At 37.8% G+C, this 16,769-nt stretch overlaps 1 long non-coding RNA gene across 1 annotated transcript; it reads left to right on the top strand.

Moving 5' to 3' along the window:
- The first annotated feature begins 4,242 nt into the window (after positions 1-4,242).
- Positions 4,243-13,519, top strand: LOC113946172. The gene is made up of 3 exons (XR_003527333.1): positions 4,243-4,368; positions 9,889-9,891; positions 13,507-13,519. It is a non-coding gene; the product is annotated as an uncharacterized LOC113946172 (long non-coding RNA).
- The last annotated feature ends 3,250 nt before the right edge of the window (positions 13,520-16,769 follow it).

Genomic DNA, 16,769 nt, shown 5'->3' with positions numbered 1-16,769 from the left:
CTTCACCCCCAATGGATCAAGGTCACCACTTCAACTAACAGGCATGAAAGCTGCAACTACCAAGCTTTATCACTGAACCCCATGGGCAGCGACTATATACATCTTTCCACTCCCATCTTTTCTTTCCCTTACTCTCCCTTACACTTATCCTGGTTTTCCTTTCTCTTCCTTATGCATTGTCCCTTAAGGTTATCTTTATGCCATATTGCTATAGGTGATAGGTATAGATGATAACACCCAAAATGCTAACATACCTGTTTACGTTTGAAACAAAATTGTTCTAAAATAAACCCTACACATATATGTTTTCAAACATGGATTATTCAGTGTCGTTTCACTTTAATCCATGCCAAGGGGAGGTTAATAAGAACCTGGGTTACCCTCCCCTTTTCTGGGACGGATTGTAACAGCTTCTGCTTCTAACAGACAGGATGCTTTCTAAGGTATATACTCTGAATTAATAGGAGCAGCAATACAGTTATTTTTAGATATCATTAGTCAGTTCCCTGGTTAAACAGGAGCAGTTGCACGTGCAACAAAGAAGTCTGTGATGGAAGACAGATGGGAAGCACATTCAGCACACTCTGTGGAAGAAAATATGGGTTGTTATCTATCAAAAGCCACACAAAATGCAGCTCTGGATCTATGACAGTATATGAAATTTGTTAGTGGTAATGTATAGTCACGGAGTATGGAAAAGATCAAATGGAATGTTATTTATACATTATTTATACTAGTTTTGAAGACTAGCAGGCAGACTGCTGCTCTTTAGAGACTCATGCTGTTCATACAGGTTAAATCTTGGTGAAAAATGCACACAACTTCTGGCTTATACCCTTTCTGCCCTTGAAACCTTCTTGAGAAATGAAAAGATTACTCATCACTGACTTTATTTTGAGCTCAACAGAAAGAGGTTTATACACACTTGCTGTAGCCACAAGAGAATTTCTAGAATAATTTAGACTAGATCAAATCTGTAGTTGGTGATTAGTATGTTCATCTCTTCCATACTGTCAGTGATAATTAAACTAATCATTCCACAAAGAAGATTCCTAACCTTGCCCATCTCTTCCATCCTCATTAAATTGCTTGTTAATTTCTATCAATGTCTTACATAATATTTAGCCTACATATTTCCTCTATAGTTTTAAAACAGTTCTTCTTCAACCTTCATTTGCTAATGCAAATAATTGATCCTTGTCCTCTTTTGAGAATTCTTTCATGAATTTGTGACAGTTGTGTTTCTTCTCTGGTTATTTATTTAATTTGAGGTTCAAAAAGCATAATTACTAGGATATCCTGACATGGAATATTAAGTCAATCATTGTGGAAATCCTGATTAAAAGCTCAGACCTGCAAGATGCTGTATGACTTCCACAATGAGAAAGAGCTCTCAGCTCTCTTTCCAGAGTCTAAAAAGATTTGGAAATGTTCTGCATGAAAGAGATTTTTATTCTATTTAGCTATTTTTCATACATTGGTCCTGCATCAGGGATATTTTTCTTAGGTTAGGTCCAAATATATGTCTAGAAAATTTTGGGATATCTTGCAAAATCAGAGTAATGGATTCAGATAGATGAAAGACACCTGTAATGACTGATATCAGTAATAATGAAATAAAAATACAACTCTCTTGACTTTCATTATGTTACATAATTCTTTTGTTTATGAACTTTTTTAAGACATGTTTTCACAGAAAATGGTTGGGATAAGATTAATTCTGGAAAAATAATTGTCATTGCAAATTATGTAACAAGCATTTTCATTCTTAAACAATCTTGATTTTAAGAAATTAAAGAAAATAATTTTAAAGGCAAGCACAAATTATGTTTGGTAAATCTAAAATCTAATTCAAAATTAATATTGTATTCGATTTTTAAGAACAGTTCTGAAGAAGTTTGATCATTATATGTAAAAACTTTTAGAGTGTATCAGAAAACAAAACCATTATTCAGTATGGTACTCTTTTTAGAAACTAAACGTTGTCAGCTAGACAATTTCCTATTGCTATATTCAGAACAAGACATCACCTCTAAGATAAGGCACTCCAAAAAAGCGTGTTAAGGTTTTTTGAAAGGCAGAAAAACATATTATCCCTATGCCATATAAACAACTTCACAAAACAGTTTCCAAACCATTCAAAAACATGAATGTTTTTTAACATTGTGAGATTATTTGTAATTTGTGAGATTATTTGTGTTTTAATTCATGTTCTAGACCACTAAATCGTTCTATATCAAAATTTACAATGGTTACCAAGTAGTTGGAGTACAGCAACAACCCTGTCATATATTTTTGTGCATATACTCTCACTGTGGCAATTCATAACTGCTTATTAACACGAGCAATTCCATTCTGGTGTAAATGATCCCAGCCTACACCGTGTCACAGTGCATCAGAGAGACTGTAACAGCTGTGTACATCAATTAACAGCAGAGACGAAGTCAGCATGCTGACATGACCACAAACAATGACCCTACTCACATATTAAAAACACACTGTTTCTTGACATCCATTTCAAAAAGCAGAAAGTTATGTAATTATTTGGTTTATATAGGACTTCTGAAAGCCCTCTGGTCCAACCCCCACACAAAGTAACAATTTGGCAGTTGTCCCTCAAAAAGCTGTAAAAAAGATAGTTGATTAATTTGTGAAATTAATCCACCCATTGTATTTTATCCCAGCTACACGAAAGTCGGGAATGAATCTAAAAAATTCTATAACTCTACCTCTTGACAGTGCATTGGCAGAAAGGGAGCGGTGGAATCAAGCCAGTCTACCCAAAGGGACACACTCCCTTCAATGGGACTTTCTGCACCGTGAAACTCATCCAGAAGAATTGGCCCTTCAGCTGGCAAAATAGGGAAGATGAAAGACAGCTTTCTAAAAACTAATCTCAAAATACTATGTTCAATATGCTTCCCTCCATACAGGCAAATGAAAAATAAATTTTATAAAATACTTGAAATTTATAAAATTATTTTGAAAAGTTATGTTTAAATAACACCTCTTTAAAAAATGGCAATACTCTCCTTACTCTTTTATTATAATGCTCCTATACCTTCAAGCCTCTTAGCATAATCCTGACATACCTTTAGGACCCAAGAGCTAACACAATAATTCCAGTCAAGAACATAAGATGACAGGTTATGATGTAAAAGAGTTTCACAGAAGTTTCTAAAAAATTAACAAAAAATCAGAGTCTTTGGTGTGGATCTTTCCTCCTAATATCAGACAGACAAATGAGATTCATAACATGGTAACCCAGCTATTGAAGGTTTCTTCACAATCTTTAAACATAAAATGGAGACCTCCAGAGAATTGTTTAATTGACCTAGGGTCTGAATTGCTCTTTGTCTCTCCACAGACATGACATTTCTGCCACCTATTTAACTGAGACACCTAAGAATGGAGAATTAGGTCATATCACATAATAAGGACTCTATGTCTTTCCCTGAATTTTTGTCTTTTGACTCGAAATTCATAGAATTATATAATTGTTTGGGTTGGAAGGAACCAAGCAGTTACAACCCCCCATCATTGTCAGGGACACCTGCCACTAGACCAGGTTCCTCAGAGTTCCACCCAACCTGGCCTTGAACACCTTCAGGGATGGGGCATTCCCAGGTTCTCTGGACAACCTATTCCAGTGCCTCACCACCCTCGTAGTAAAGAATTTCTTCCTAATATCCAATTTAAACCTACTCTCTTACCATTAACCCTTGTCCTACCCCTATACACATTTGTGAAAAGTCCCCCTTCCAGCTCTCTTGTAGGCTCCCTTCAGGCATTGGAAGGGAGCTCCAAGCTGTTACTTTTAAAAGACAAGTAAAATCTTAATGCTGATAATGTAACAGGTATTAACACAAAGATTTCTCCAAAAGACATAAGAAAACTTTTATTAATTTAAAATGTCTTCTAGGAGAGTACATACTTCCTTCACAACTTCAGAAATGTTTCCTCATTTTCCAAACATTTCAGGTTCACTAGAATTTAATGTATCTTTCTGTTAGTGTACAAAGTTCAGTGGGGGACCCCTGGTGGTCTCGTGGTTAGGATGCAGCACTCTCACTGCTGCGGCCCAGGTTCGATTACCAGTCAGGGAAACTCCCCCGGGCAGATGGAGCTTGTCAGGCCTGTAAGGCCATCCTTTTAAGAGAAGGTCACTCTAAACAAACCTATGTCCTGAGGACCTCACTACCACTGTCCAAGCTTGCTCGGTCCCGGCAGATGAACCTTAGGATTAAAGGGTGGGCTCAACTCAGCGCACACTGTGTCTCACCTAAAAAATCCATTGCGCAGGCTTGAAGGGTAAAGACCTTTCCCAAATCTTCGCTCGTGAAGACTGGCCATACTGTACCAAGCTCAGTGTAGTACTTCTCCAACAGCCTCCAGGACCATGCCTGCACCATAATGGTAACCCTCTGAGAGTGATTGTCACCACTTCAGCTGCAGACCATCCCAGAATGCAAATGCAGAATCATATTTACCCATCGTATTTACCCGCTCCCCTATGCCCCTACCAAGCTTGCCTGTATAAACCTGTTTCAACTGCAACCAACAGTGCAAATTTCCTAATTATCTATGTAGCTAAATTATTGGAGAGATTAAAAAAAAAAAAGTCTTCCATAGCACCTTTCTTGTTCTGCCTGAATTATCCTGGATAAAACAGTCAGTATATCTGCAGAAGCTGAAAGGAAGAAATAACACAGTGGTAAGCCAGTGCAAAGAACGTACTGTTTAGAATCATTATATATGTAAGAAATAAATGAGCCTGTCATGCACCCCAAGGTTCTCCTACACATCTAGCTTTTTTTATTAGATATTGTATTCCAAATGCATTCCAGACACTGACTGAAAAACCCTGGTTTGATCTTTAGTGGGAGGAGTCAAGCCAGCTGAACTGATTTGCATCAGGTAAAAAATTGGTTCTTCCTTTTTAAGTAATCTAGGATGTATTCAAGGTATTGCAATGGTATTGTGGTATGTATGCTTTACCACTGAGTACTTTCATTAATAACTACTAGAAAAATTTCATAAGATATAAATTATTACTAACCCCAGGCTATAGTAATTCATGAATTCCAAAGCTTTTTAATTTAATATGTATATTTTATGTGTTTGAGGATGAAATGTGCCCTTTTTAGACTGAGTCTGTTTTGATTTACACTGTTAACACTGTGACTGAAAAATGTTATTTCACTCACAGAGGGAGGGAGATCATCACTGCATAACGTAAATATTGTATATATTGATGTGCAGAAAATAGATTGTTTCTTTTCACATATCATGAATGGCACTCAGTGCACAATTTTGGAGATTTGAGATAAAAGAGGAAAATTACTAATTGAAAAAAATGTAAGAAGCCATGGTTATGGCAGTTTGAGATAAAATGTTTATACAAAATTATTGAATAAGTGCAAGGGGTACATAAATGCCTTCATAATTTGACTGTATGTTGATTCTAAAATATGCCTAAAAATAATACCTTCAAATCAAACCATGGTTGTATATGATACTGATGTTGTGGAAAATGCCCCATTTACACTAGATAAATTCATCAGTGGTCATTCAGACCACCACAAAATGATTTGGCTATAATTACTCTTTGTGAGAAATAGAGCTTTCTACCATGAGAAAAATTCTACTCCGAGCCAAGGTCTTTAAACCAAAGACCTGAAAAAGATTAGGAGTTTTTGTCAAGACAGGATGTAAATTGATATTTCATTTCTATGTGTCAGTTTAAAGCACAAATTTTGCAAAATTTTTACTCCATGTTTCCTTCTCTATAAAATAACATTTCCTGATGCAGGCTTCCTATCAATTTCTATGATGATAAGAACTAAATGTAGTTTGGGGATCTTTCCTGATGGGTGGGTTCATACTGCCTCACACCAGGCATAAGCCAGGGAACAAACTGCAGATGCTAACCTACAGTGCTCGGCAGGTTTACCTTCAGTCGAAAGTCAAAATTATCCAGCTATGAAGCCAAATGAAACAGAGATTGTGAGCGGATCTTGTAACTGCCAGTTCAGAACACAAGTGAAAGGATGGTATTCATGGACTGCGGTGCTGGGAGGTACACATTGTTTAGTCCTCAACCACTGCAATAACAACAGCAACTTTTACTAAATGTTGGGGAAAACCACTTGGGACAGTCACCTCTTGACTGTCAAGAGCAGCAACAAGAGTGAGCAGCATCAACAGGAACCATCCAAGTCCAGAATTTATTCCAGCCTGTCTCCAGCCAGTTACATTGGTCAGATAGCAAGGAGCTGAATGAGAAAATCTTCCTCTTCATGGTCCATTTGCCAGGAGGAAAAAAGTGTGTTTCTTTTTACTGTCGTCAGAGAGACAATCACAGCAGGTTCAAGTACGCTCTTGGTTGATCAGGCAGAAATTACCAACCTTGCACCTTGAACTGTCAGCAATTCTTGTCTGAAAGGCACATATGTAAATGATTACTTTCATCATAATAATGCTTTACAAGGAGGCAGGATTCTCCTAAGGGTAGGATTGTCCTAAGTATCTGTAACTCTGCCATTCTCACTGTCAGATGGACATTGTGTTAGCCCATAGGTAGCTACACAAGCTCCTGGATAGTCTTACCATGTGAATCTGAACGTCATAACAGAAAGGCAGCAGAAACCGGAGGTGAAATTAGATCTTTCTGCTGAGAGACAACACAGCACAGATTTACTAGATAATACGGTTCCTTTTGTTAAGTCTTTATTCACACATATTTTTTCTCTTCAACCACGTTTCCTTTCCTTAGTTCTATTAAGATTTCCTTGAGGAAAATGCACCAGCTTTAAAAATATTTGTATGTGAATATCAGAGATAAAACATAAAAAACTATGTCTTAAACATGTATTTGTATATGCACAGAAACACTGTGGCCATCTCTGGTCAGTGAAGAAGAGAAAATGAGAGACGCAGTCTTTGTTCATTAGCATGCAGTACAGCCACAAGATGGCTTGGGAGTTTAGGGTGGAGGCACTAACAGAAACATTTTCATGGTTAAAAGTTCAATACAAGAAATGTGTGCTTATAGGGCAGGCAGTCTTTGCCAACCCAAAGGTCTGAATCACAGATATCAAGATCTCTTACTTTCTGTTTTCAAAGACTTTTAGTTTGATTAATACGTTAGTGCACACCTAGAGGTCTCTGACAGTCATGAACCTCCAGAGTTGTAGGTATAAACTTCTCCTTTTTGAGGTAAACAGGTAAGAACTAGTTATACAAGTTATATCTACACTTGAAAATTAAGCACATCTGGGATCATTCCTTGGCCTGGGACAGTGTGTGGTCTGACTCAGTTATCATCACTGAATTTACAACCTCTAAAGCCAGATCATTCCTTGGTCACAAATTATCATAGCTGAGCAGTTACAATTTGAATTTCCCCTTCAATGCAAATTGCCAAATAGGAACAGTTCTACATCTGTGCTGTTTCTCACACTATGTGCAGGAGCAGGTACTGGTTGGCATGGTCTGAAACCATGGCCAGTGACTCCTCTACTAACTGATTAAACTCAACTGCCTGAGTACATTCCCTACACTACTGAAGCTACTGGTTCAGATATAATCAAAGAGAGGGACATATATCACTTGATCAGTGATTGCAGTGATCTCATTTCCCACTAGGCCAAGCTGAAATATTTCTTTTCCTCAGCCTTCTGCACTGACTTCTTCCCTGCTGTTATGATTCGGTTATTAAAATTGTTAGAAATGCCTCTACCTGAATGAAGGTGCAAATGAGACCAAATGCCAAAGTCAATAATATGGGTTTTATTTAATGGTAAAGTGCGACAGAGAAAAGGAGATAGAAAGAATTAGAGAAAAGGAAGGGTGGGGGGGATAGAAGAAAGAAAGTGATAGAGAGAGTAAATAGAAAAGTACCACCACACCGTGTAACCTAGCAGCGTCTCGACAATCCAGTTCTTCTGATGTTTTTGGTGGTTAGGGTTTCCCAAAAAACATAGAGTAATGGATTAATATATGTTCAGGAGGTGCCCGGCAACACCCCTTGGCAGGGTGGGTGGTGGTGGAAACCTTGCAGTGTTTTGCAGCAGATTTATTGCCTCACTCGGATTATGTGCAGTCTTCTGGTGGTGGAAGGCCTCAGGAATGAATTAGGGGGGTACTTTGGAAGTCTTTGGTGGTTTATGACCCCTTCTCAACTGCCTCTCACGTGAATGTCCCATGTGTACATGGTCTTCTTGGGGGATGGGAGGGGAGGGTAGCAAGTTACTCCTTTGGTTTAGTGTGGAGAGATTTCACCATCACACACCCGAAACCCTTCTCCCCCACCATCTCCTGAGCCCAGCTAGGGCTGGTTCTTAACACAGATACATTCTTCATTCCTGAGCCTTGTTTATTTCTCCTCAGACTTGAGATGATTAGACAGTAGTCTATCTCAAGTCCCCAGTCACAGTCTAAATTCCACTCGAGAGGCACTGGGAGAAGGGGAGTACTTCAACAGTCACAGACAGACTGTGCTTCCTTGCAGTTTGACAAAAAGTCTTTCTATGATTTTGACAATGTTGAAGACATTACTGGCATTTCAGTCCATTACACCTGTCCACTTCTAGAATGTGCAAGGGAGGTTACCAAGACACCACAGATCTCATGTACAAGAAATTTCTCTGCAGTATCTTCTCTGTTTTTTGTGTCCTGGCCTTATAACCTCCTTTTTTCCTCTCCCCTCCTGTTGGTAGAAAATGAACCCACAAGGTCAGCCAAAAGACAGTCTACTAGAGCAATGTCATCTTCAACCAGAGCTGCACAACACCAACACACAGCACTGAGCAAGCTGCCAGGCAGGCTAGAGATGGGAATAGGAGTACAGGCTGAGCAAGGTAACCTGGGAATCCCAGAGACATATCTTTTGTGTGGGCTGAGCTCCCACTTCTTTCAGTTCTCTCTCAGTACCCAAGAAGATCTCTGTATAATGTTAAAAAAATTTCCTTTCTTCAGTCATCAGATGTAACAAGGATTTTGTTTTTCCTCTGTGCAAGGCTGTATTTTCATAACAGATTTTTACCATGATTTATTACTTCTGTGAGAACAATAAAAGTATCTTTTCTTACAGAAGGAAATATGCATGCATTTCTTGTAAAGTGGGCTTTTGTTTATGGCTGCTGTTTTCAAGCTCTCTAGTCACAAATACACTATTTTGGTAATTTCTTTTCCTCTGTATAACTAGGGATTATAATAGCTTTAGTTATCACATACAGTCATCAGAAAGAAAAAGCAAAAAGGAGCATTATCTGTCAACTCTTGACAAAATAAAATTATTGACTGCAAAAGAATTCCCAATAATTTCATTCTTTATCTCAATAATGCCAAATTTATCATGGTAATGTTCTACATCCTGCTTAAATAACAATGGATGATACAACCCATAAAATGGGAAAAGAAATATTACCAGTTACATAATATTAATTCAGACATAAAGACGCATAAATATGTCCTGGTATTCTACAGTTTCTCAAACCATTAGCTCTCTAATAAGGACTGTGCCTTTCTATGTTTCTCACACAGTGTAATGGCACACTGACAGTGATGGAGGCTTTCAGGCACTCCCAAAATGTAAATAAAATCATAATTAAAATGATGATGGTGATGCCTTTCACTTTTTGAGTAAATAGCTAAAATGAGGTCTATTCGTTACCTAACAAAGATAACAATATTTCACTTGACGTAATATTATATTTGATCAGTGCCCAGGATCTGTTTTTTACAGGTGGTAAAAAGAAAGTCTTTATTGCTTAAACAATATAAAATATCACAAATGCAACATAAGCATAAATTACAAGAGGAAGGGAGGTTAGGATAGCTCCTTGAATTAATAAAAAAAATTAAGGCATATACTTTCAAAGGTAGCTAGTGCCTCAGTATTCTTCAGAATTTTGGGATTAAACTGAAAGTCTTGTGACTCTGCTGTCAGCTGTAGTGACTACTTTTACTGAAATCACCAGGGTTGGTTTGTTCAGTACAGTCCAAAAGCCCTGGTTCAAATAATGCTCCTGCCAGACTATTTTAGTTCAAAGTAAGAGCTGGAAGAAGTAGGGCTAATGAGAATAAATAGTCTAATGGGAATCATAGAATGGTTTGGGTTGGAAGGAGCCTTTAAATGTCGTAGTCCAATGCCCCTACAATGGGCAGCAGCATCTTCAAACAAATCAGGTGGTTCAGAGCCTGACCTGGAATGTTTCCAGGGATGCGGCATTTAACACCTCTCTGGGTAACCTGTGCCAGTGTTTCATAACCCTCATGTAAAAACTCCTTCTTCACGTCCAGTCTGAATCAGCTGTCCTTCAATTTAAACTACTACCCCTTGTACTGTCGTAAAAGATCTTGTTTAAAAGTCTGTCCCCATTTTTCTTACAGATCCACTTCAGCTACTGGAAGGATGCTATAAGGTCTCCCCAGAGCCTCCTCTTCTCCACACTGAATAACCCTTGCTCTCTGCTTTTCCTCATAGGAGGGTTTTACCAGCCCAAAGAGAGGACAATCACCACTAGTGTCAACAAGAACCTAGACAAGCTCACTGCAGGTTGAAGATCTACCCACAAAGCAATTGGTGCAATGAGGACATACTGCTTTATACCATAGCATTGTACAAGAGAAAAATACTTGTAAGCACTACACCTTCCAAGCCCTGGGCTGCAATGCAAGTGTGTCTCATAATCAACTGGCTTTTCCATGGAAGTATACAGAATCTGAGGCAGAAACGTATTATACAACAAAGAACCTATATCAAAGACAAACTTTGATGGAGGAGTGAATTTGTTGATACATAACAAAAGAAAAAAGTCCAACTGAAACTTTCCCAGCACGGGATTTGCAACATCTCTTTCTGTTGTCAAATAAATTTAAGATCCTGCTGCATTCTTTCTCTCAGTATTAGAGTCTCTCAGAGAGTTTTTCACTTTGAACACCAAAATTTGTAGGAATTTAGTGTCTTTGAACCATACTATCCAGTTTGCTTGATATTAGCCACTGACTAAGGAGGCAGAGGTAGAGGAATAGCTGTGGAGGCAGTATAATCTCATACATTTTGTTACCATAGAAAATGAGGCTAACAATCATAATCTTTATGAAGTTGCTTTTTTTGAGTGTAGATAATTGCATTTTCCTGGTTTATGTATTTCCATCATTATTGCTTAATGCAAATCACTCTCTATCTACCCAGCATGATTTATTGCCAGGATGTTTAAAAGGGAAGAGTAAAAGCTGAATTGCTATGCAGTGGATAAAATATATTTCAAATAATTTTAAGTATATTGATTTTTACCTTTGAAATTGAAAAACATAATTTAGGAGGGCATGGCTATTAATTTGAATTTGGAAATAAGAAATATATCTCTTGATTTCCTACCCCTATAAACTAGATTATAACCATGAATTTTTGAGATGTATTGTTTTATGTGATGAATTCTTCACCAGCCATCTATTTAGGAAATCTTATGAAAGCCTCCCAACTAAGACTAACCTACAGATTTAATAGGGTAGTAAACTTTACAGGGCAAAAACATTAAAAAATTACAAGACAGTTATAATCTGACATTACTTTTCTGTAACACAGTTAACCACATAGCATCTGTCTTGGCAGCCTAGTTAACAATCCCCATTCATTTCATCAAACATAATAAAACTAAACATGCGAAAACGAAAGTAATTAATTAAAAATCTTATGCTTTATTTAAGTTGGAGGGGTTCTTAGTTTTCAGAATAGATTGATTTCCCACAAGTTCCAAGAACTGAAGGGAAAGAAAACAGTCATGTAAATTACCTAAAGGTGATTACTTTTGAGGGTTGATTAACATAAATTAAAAATAACAATATTAAGATAAAACATAAAGAGTTCCCTTTTCCTCAAATCATAAACATCTTTCAAAAGCAAATGGGGTGAAACCTACACTTAAACATATAACTACTCACAGTTAATAATGCTGGTCAAAGAGTTCAATGAAGATGTATATACATCTAGCCAAATTAGCTAACAATAAGGTCAAACACGGAAAATTCTCTTCTGTATTCTTGCTAAGAGAATGATGTAAAAGAGCTTTAAGCAAAGGGGCTTTTTTGTTTAAGCAAAGTAGTGAACAACAGTAGATCAGGTATTAAACTAATTTAGCCAAATACTCTTTTTCTCAGTAGTGCTTCCTACTACTGCTTCTTTCACAACATAAAGCTGTGTATTTGTGATACTTCAACACTTACTTTCCCTATCTAATTTCAGTGCTAATATCTCATGTTCCATGAAAGATATTTATCATTGATGACTTAGAAGTCTGAATTTATACTTATAGATATGAGTGAGGCAACAGGATTTCAAACTCATTGATACTATTATATACATCCAGTGGAGTGCAGGTCAGGCAAAAAGTCATTTCTCAGACGTTCGATCGAAAATTGGCAGTTAATTGGTTACTTTCACACTTTAAGATTTTCCAGAACAAAAAAATTGTTTCAAGATTCTGAGAGTTTTGGTGATTGTTGGGGTTTCATCTTTTTTTTCTTCAGCAGCATTTTGGTCAGCCCTAATGTATATTGTTTGTTTTGCTTATGACTGAGTTGGATATCTTGTTATAAGTGTGCAGTGATATATCTGTCCCTAATCTCGAACTGACAGGGTTGTCAGTCACCAAGTACTCTGCATTTGATCTGAGTTACAACAAAATACACATCCCTGAGCAAGACGTCTTGTATGTTCCTCTTTACTGGTTTTACCATTCTTCAGATTATTTGATCATTTATCGAAGTCAGGGTAATAAATGAAAATATGTCTGATTTCTCTATTTTTTTCTGTATACAGTAGATTCTTTTTAATTTAACTAGGTAATTTGGGATTTATATGCTTATTTTCTCCCTTCACTAATTTCACCTTATTAGAATGTGACCTTCTGGATGTCTCTGAGGCATACATCCATTTATCACTTGTACTGTGAAGAAAGTTCCAGCTTTCCATCCCTGCCTTTTGTTAATAGTCTCCAAGTTCATATGAAATTGCTGTCCAACATGTCAACGGCAAACTATCAAATGAGAAACTCTCTCACTGATTTTTGTGAGAATAAAGAAGACAATTACCTCTAATCTAGTCTGTCAAGTTTCTGCTTCAGAATATCTCTGGCCCCTTAGGATTTATAGTTTTCTATTAACGCTTTCAATCAACCAGACACATATCTTTCATTCCTAGAGTCTACAATGCATTGGACTTTAAAAAGGACACTGCAGGTTCAGTTCTAACTCATTCTTAACTTCAATAATAACCACATGCCAGCATCTCAAATACAATTAATATAATGGGGGAAGATGAGGCTATATTAATAACCTTTGTCTTAACTGCAGTCCAAAGATTCAGATTAAAAAGTGTAAACATTAAGAAATCGTAGCAGTAAGGACCCTCAGAAGAACTTACATTCCTCAAGTACAAAAAGAATTTTTGCTAATATTTACTTCTAAAGAATGACCTATAGTTGCAATGCTGAAATAGAGAGCACAGGTAGTTCTGGGAATGAAGAACGCTCACTACAGTTCAGGTCACTATCTTTCTCTACTTGAGTACATGCATGAGGAATAATTTCCTATGATATTGGATACAAAATAAAATGCAAAGTAATTACCTATTTTTACTGATTTGATCTTTAACTTAAGTTATGATGATAGGGCAGAGGTTTCTGGTCCTAAACTAAATTTATTTTACAAGAAGAATCTAGAGAAAGTAATGAGTTTGCCACCTATTCACTTTAAAGTTAATGCTGGAGTTAGACACACTGTGACTGAAAATACAAATTTGTAAAGTCTAATGAGACAAAATGTAAAATGCCCTGTAATTAGCAAGATTCAGGACATCACACAGACAAGTCAATTTAATTCTATTCTTAGAAATACTCTTTCATCTTCCTGCGAAATGATCAATCATAGCAACTAGGGCCAGACCAGGGCCATACTTAATTAAAGATCTATAGGAAAAAATCCTGAAATCCTGCAACACTAAAAAACTGGGAAAAATAAATGTCATCCCCAAGACATTGAATAATCCTGTTCATAGAAACTGCTAGAATTCATGGAAACAAGAAAATTTTTAGTAATTAAAACAGTATTAACACAAACAAAAAAAAATCAGGGAAGGAAATTCTGCAATAAAGAACATAATACCCTACCTTACAATATCTTTAGCAGCCATATATGTTACTTGCAGCAGTCTATTTTACTTTCTTCCCAAGCAACAGTATCTTAATCACGACACATTGCTATATACATTAATCAACTGCCAGTAAGATGGTAAATCAGCAAATAATGTGATCACTTCTTGCTATTCTGGCTCCATGCAGTCTTCATATTTAGTGTCATGAAGAGATAGTTGCTCACAGATTAAGTGGTTTAGCTTTATTGGCAGTGTTGATTCTCTCTAGAAGAGCTATCTTTTACGTAATCTTTCTACACACACTCCATTCCCCCGGTTCTAAAAAAAAAATAAATAAAAAAATAATTCTTAAGCTATGGCATCAATAGCTGCAATATATACTGGGAGAAAACCTACACGGACTTCAACATTTGGAGAAATCTACTTGCCTCACCACAAGAACTTTCCTTTATTACATTTTTTTGTGGTACAGACACTTCTAGAGTGTGCTCTACTTCTTCCTAAATGAATTCCTGTAGAATGAAGCCCTCATCCTAAAACAAAACACAAAAAAGTTTAGAGAACTGTGAGCTGAAGCATGGCTAGTGGACTACAAAGGAAACGTACAGCTACTTTATTTCTACTACCTTAGATGGAGAGGTTTAGGACTAGATCACAGGAAATTTCAGTGCCTGTTAAAGTTATGGAGAAGATTATTCTGGGAGGTATTGAAAATCAAAATGCAGTCATTGGTCACAGCCACCACATCACCAGGAGAGGAAAGCTCTGCTTATCCAACCTCATTTCCTTTTATGACAAAGTAACCCACCCCGTTGATCAAGGGAAGCCTGTTGATGTCATCTTTTTAGATTTCAGTAAAGCTTTTGATACTGTCTCTCACAGGATCCTTCTGGACAAAATACCCAGCACACAGCTGGATAAACACATCATGCAGTGGGTGAGCAATTGGCTCACAGGTCAAGCACAGAGGGCTATAGTGAATGGGGGAACATCAGACTGGTGACCTGAATCTAGTGGGGTTCCACAGGGCTCCATCTTGGGCCCTGTGTTCTTCAACATCTTCATAAATGATGTGGACACAGAACTGGAAGGGATACTAAACAAGTTTGCAGATGACACAAAACTGGGAGGAGCTGTTGACGCCCTCAAAGGCAGGGAGGCCCTGCAGAGAGACAAATTAGAGGACTGGGGAGTCACCAACCATAGGAAGTTCAACAAGGGAAAGTGTTGGATTCTGCACCCGGGATGGGGCAACCCTGGATGTTCATACAGACTGGGGAATGAGATACTGGAAAGCAGTGCCATGGAAAGGGACCTGGGAGTCTTGGTTGATGGCAAGTTAAACATGAGTCAGCAGTGCCCTGGCAGCCAGGAGGGACAACCGTGTCCTGGGGGGCATCAGGCAAAGCATCACTGCACTGGGGCGGCCTCACCTTGAGTATTGTGTGCAGTTTTGGGGACTGCAATATAGGAAAGATATTAAGTTACTAGACAGCATCCAAAGGAGAGCAATGAAAATGGTGAAGGGCCTTGAGAAGAAGCCATATGAGGAGTGGCTGAGGTCATTTGGTATGTTCAGCCTGAAGAAGAGGAAACTGAGGGGAGACCTAGCTGCAGTTACAACTTCCTTGTGAGGGGGAAAGAAGGGGCAGGACTCAAGGGAGTGGAGTTGTGTCAGGGGAGGTTTAGGCTGGATATCAGGAAAAGGTTCTTCACTCAGAGGGTGGTTGGGCACTGGAACAGGCTCAGTAGGGCAGTGGTCACAGCCCCAAGCCTGGTGGAGTTTGAGAAGCATTTGGATGATACTCTCAGGCACATGGTGCAACTCTTGGGGATGGTTCTGTGCAGGGCTAAGGGTTGGAGTCAATGATCCTTGTGGTCCCTTCCAACTCGGCATATTCTCTGATTCTGATTCTGTGAATCTCAACCCAGCTGTCACCAAAATGCTCACTCTCCAATAGGCTACCCAAATCAGAAAATATTTCTGCCTTCTCACTAACAAAAGAAGCTTATTTACCACTAGAAATTCTGCTTGAGGGAGGTTCCATTTCATCCCCAGGAACACCATGAGAGACCTTTCAAACACTGATAACTCTAGGCACACACTAGATTTGGATTTCATTTATCTGCATATTCATGGGTATGAACAGAAACAGACTCACCTCTTGCAAAATTAAGGTTCTTCTTGCATTAAGAAAACTCTTTGAAGAGGTATGACTTCAGCTGGATTCGAGTTATGCTCACACACAGAAAGCTCCTTATGCCCTTCTGCTGCTTTTCTTTTTAAGACTTATTCTGCTTTCAAAAATTCATGGTTTTTACTATGGTCAAGGTCCTTTTGAAGGTCTTCCTGTGTATTTATAATAGTAAAAGTATATCTTTCAAAGCCAATATGTCATTTCCCTCAGCACTCTGTCTTTCTGTGTTCTCTTCCCAGAATCTTCTTTCATTCAATAAACATGAAGCAGTTAGCAGACATTCTTTGTCACAAGCATTAGCAAAAGCAGGCCCAGGGAGTTAAAAAAGGAAAAGAGAAAAAACCAAACCAAACCAAACCAAAACGACAGAGTAAAATGCTTTAACTAGTTTCTGAAACATTCAAATCTATCAG

The sequence above is a fragment of the Corapipo altera genome, unplaced genomic scaffold (genome assembly GCF_003945725.1).
Source record: "Corapipo altera isolate COAL_440 unplaced genomic scaffold, ASM394572v1 46, whole genome shotgun sequence".
Taxonomy (NCBI): domain Eukaryota; kingdom Metazoa; phylum Chordata; class Aves; order Passeriformes; family Pipridae; genus Corapipo; species Corapipo altera.
The sequence above is the reverse complement of the archived record's forward strand: the minus strand, read 5'-3'. Positions and strand labels throughout refer to the sequence as shown.